The 4,212-nt window shown below is 45.1% G+C and overlaps 1 pseudogene; it reads right to left on the bottom strand.

Moving 5' to 3' along the window:
* Positions 1-281: 281 nt before the first annotated feature.
* LOC143979882 (5S ribosomal RNA) lies at positions 282-400 on the bottom strand (annotated as a pseudogene).
* Between the last annotated feature and the right edge of the window lie 3,812 nt (positions 401-4,212).

Raw genomic sequence — 4,212 nt, 5'->3', positions numbered from 1 at the left:
TGACTCCTTGCAGAAACTCAGAAAGAAAAATTCAGAAACCGGTTTAGATCTTTGAATGGGTCTGACTTACTCAATTGGTTTTGGTACCATGAAAAGTTTTAACTAAAACCCCAATCTCTGCTCTTGCATGGGAACCCCTAAGATCAATCTTTTGAGACAAAAGATGGTCCAATGCTTGAAAGAGACTTCTTTTCCTCTGGAGTCTGAGAAAACGAGGAGACGGGGACTTTAGGAAAACTCAAGTTTGTACCCTAGAGTTATTGAGGAAGTCACCCAACTGCAGCCTATGGCACCTGGCATTCCTAGGCGGTCTCCTATCCAGGTACTTACCAGGCCCTACCCTGCTTAGCCTCTGAGATTAGACGAGATCGAACACTTTTAGAGTAATGTGGCCATAGGCTCTGACACTCTTCCTGCCAGACCCTTGAGAACTGCGGAAGTCTTCCCCCTACATGAGCGAGCGTGGGTGCCCCCTCATAAGGAGGCTTCAGTTTCCTTCTTGAACTTGATGGCGGAGACCGTCATGACTGCCTGGAAGCACATGCTCCAGGCACTGGAGAAGGAGCTTGTTTAAATCAAATATGTTTACTCCTCTTCCAAACTAGCAAAAGGATATTTTTTCCACAAAAATTTTTTTTGAATGTATTTATCCAAATCATCCCATCACTGTGAAAGGGAAAACTAGCCAGGAGCTTTCCATGACGCTTTGGTTGGTCAATTTTTCAACCATAACATTCTATGCCTGTGCACCAGCCAAGCGTAAGGCGTGAGGCTTGAAGAATAGAAACTCTCATGGTGTCTATTGCCAAACCTAATGCCACTGGTAACTCGGCTAAATTCTGGGCCTGCTGATCAGTAATAACCTTGAGCACCTGTTAAGACTGGTCTCTCAAGGACTGACATACACCAGTTTCTGCTAGCACAGGTTGATATCAGAAAAAAAGGGATTTATTTTTTTAATAGGAATTTCCAACGTATTATCCGTTGGATCCCTAAGCATTTGAGCATTGTCTATTGGACAGGTCAAACTTTCATTCACAGAGTATACAGCAGCAACAATTGTTGGTATCTCCCACTTCTTAGTGAATTTTTCCTCCATAGGAAAAAGTGTTAAAACTTTATAGGAGTGAGAAAATGTCTATCAGGGTGATCCCACTCAGAATATATACTGTAAGCCTTTCCAGCAATGAATGGACAGGAAAGGCATGTGCAGCTTGAGGAGGCTTTAGCGAACCCAAACAAGAAAGTGGGCATATCAACCGACTCAGTTAAGGGTAGCAAAAAATGTGGAGGGGACAAATTCAGTAAGAATTGCACCATCAATCTTTCAGATTGTAAAGCTGATCCCCCCCACATCTGACCCGTCAGAAGAGGAGTCAACAGCCTTCTCACTGTCCCCTGAGGGAAATCACAAATCTTCTCAGAAGGGTGCATTGGAGTGCGCAAGCGCGTGGGATTGCGCTCACACGAACGTGAGCGTGCATCTTGGCACCAGACAGACTATTTAACCACTTCAGCCCCGGAAGGATTTACCCCCTTCCTGACCAGAGCACTTTTTGCAATTTGGCACTGCGTCGCTTTAACTGACAATTTTGAGGTTGTGCAATGTGGCTCCCAAACAAAATTGACGTCCTTTTTTTCCCACATTCTATTGGTGGTATTTGAGCACTCCTGCGGTTTTTAATTTTGTGCTCTAAACAAAAAAAAAGAGCGACAATTTTGAAAACAACGCATTCTTTTTTACATTTTGCTATAATAAATATCCCCCAAAATTATATAAAAAAATTTTTTTTCTCAGTTTAGGACGATACGTATTCTTCTACATATTTTTGTTAAAAAAAAAATCGCAATAAGCGTTTATTGATTGGTTTGCGCAAAAGTTATAGCGTCTACAAAATAGGGGATAGTTTTATGGCATTTTAATTAATAATTTTTTTTTACTAGTAATGCTGGCGATCAACAATTTTTATTGTGACTGCTTGAATGGGCCCTAAATGTAGGCCAATATACATGAAGCCAAGGCTTGCTGTGATTCTGCTCGCAATTCCAGAATCTCGGCAAAATTAGCATACTTGCCATCAGTCCTGATTTTCCGAGGACAATCCCGGAAATTAGACCCTCGTCCCAGTCTTAACGATACATGGTTTGTAATAGGATGTGTCTTTTATATGCATGTACTGTTTGTCATGTACGGTACCTACTATTTTATGGCAAACAATCAAACAATAAATAAAATATAATATTAATAATAATAAGGGACAAGTGAGCGCTGCATCTGGTGACAAGTGACAAAAGCTGCATCTGGTGACATGTGACACACACTGCATCTGGTGATAAGTGAGCGTTGCATCTGCTGACATGTGACACACACTGCATCTGGTGACAAGTGAGCGCTGCATCTGTTGGCAAGTGACAAGCTGCATCTGGTGAAAAGTGACACAAACTGCATCTGATGACAAGTGTCATAAGCTGCAACTGGTGACAAGCTGCATCTGGTGGCAAGTGATGTGGCAGGAGACATGCTGCATATGTTGGCAGGCGACGTGGCAAGTGACACACTGCATCTGGTGGCAGGCGACCATGGTAAGTGACACACTGCATATGTTGGCAGGCAACGTGGCAAGTAACATGCTGCATCTGGTGGCAAGCGATCATGGCAAGTGACACTCTACATCTGTTGACAGGCTCACTGGTTCTGCATTATGGTGAGTTGAATGATTTCATTTTATATTACTATGTAATAACAGAAATAATGCGCTGTATTCATCCTGACACCATAACAACCATAGTGCTGGGCTTATTTAAGCACCAACACCAGGTGTTTAGAGTATCTTTATCTGCTGATTGTTAAACTTTCTGGAATACACATATTACTACAGACATCTCAAGTCTCCCACTAGCCATGGGAGTCTCCCTCATTTGTCTGCAGGCTCCCGGACACCCACAAGCACAGGGCGTGCACAGGGCGATCTACCCGGCTGGGTCTGTCACTCAGCCACAGACAGACAGAGCAGCCCAAGCGGCCGAATGAAGGATGTCCTCTCTGTCTGTGGCTGAGTGACAGGCGGATTCAAGCTGGAGGGGGGAGCAGCCCATACTGCTGTCCCCAGCCTGCTTTGGCTGCTGCATGGGGACTTTTTTTGGGGGTCAGTTCGGCCGATTCAGCAGGGAAGGAGGGGCTCAGCCCACCCCCCTCCTTCTGGGGAATTCTCTGACTGGGATGGTTCACCAGCCCCATTGCAGCCGGACCCCAGGTCCAATAGCCCAGCCCAAGCAACTGTGTTATCAGGCTGCATTTCATTGGGCACTGGTATATCTGCATTTCATTGGGGGGGGGGGGGGCGGGGGGGTTGGCATCGGTGCAAAGCATCAACTCAATGAAATTCGTTTGAAACCTCCCTAAAATTTGTGTTTGCAGGTTGACATGTCTGTTACTATTATGGTATAGGATCTGGGCCTACTGTCCCTCCATCCCTTTTTCTTTCCTTCCTTCTCTCTCCATCTCTCTTTCATCTCAGACTCTAACCACACCCGCTTTAAGCCATGCCCAATTTTTGTCACTCTATATTTTACCACCCACACTACGCCTATAAATGAATGTCCTGCCCCCTAATTATGACAAAAAAAGTATTCCTATACATTTTTTGATAATGTTGCCAACTTATAATGAGGGATGCGTTTGCAGTGCCATTTTTTCTAAATGGCACCCTAAACGCGGTGCAATTTTGCCCCATAACAAATCACGCTGCAAACAAAATCGCACTATGCCTCACACAAAAGAAGTTCTGCCATTGAAAACGTGCCCTGCCTTTTGTCGCCATTCTGGGGTTGTGTGGAGAATCGCGGCCTTTCCGTCCACGATTCAAATCGCCTGTGTGAACGAGTCGCCAAAGCTAATCCCTTCACATGCACGACCTTGCTTCTTGCCAGAGCCAGCCCCCCTCCATACTTTTGTTTTCAGGTTATGAAGAGAGAGCAGTCTAAATAACATGTGAATAACAGGTTGTCATGGGTGTTGTCTTAATGAGCTCTCATTTCCCCGATCCCTTAGTAAAAATGGCCGACTCGGCTTCGGCACGTGCCCGCCCCTCCTCTGAATACTCTTCGCTCTCGTCTCTCCCGTTATCTGCAGGACACATTTGCTGTATATATAACCTCACGAACAGCAGCACAGCTCAGTATTATATAGTCGCCAGAGCCGGCCCCGCCCCC

The sequence above is a fragment of the Lithobates pipiens genome, unplaced genomic scaffold, assembly GCF_037356315.1.
Source record: "Lithobates pipiens isolate NorthernLeopardFrog02 unplaced genomic scaffold, aLitPip1_a1.2 Scaffold_13, whole genome shotgun sequence".
Lineage (NCBI taxonomy): Eukaryota > Metazoa > Chordata > Amphibia > Anura > Ranidae > Lithobates > Lithobates pipiens.
Note: the sequence above shows the minus strand (reverse complement) of the source record. Positions and strands in the feature narration are given on the sequence as shown.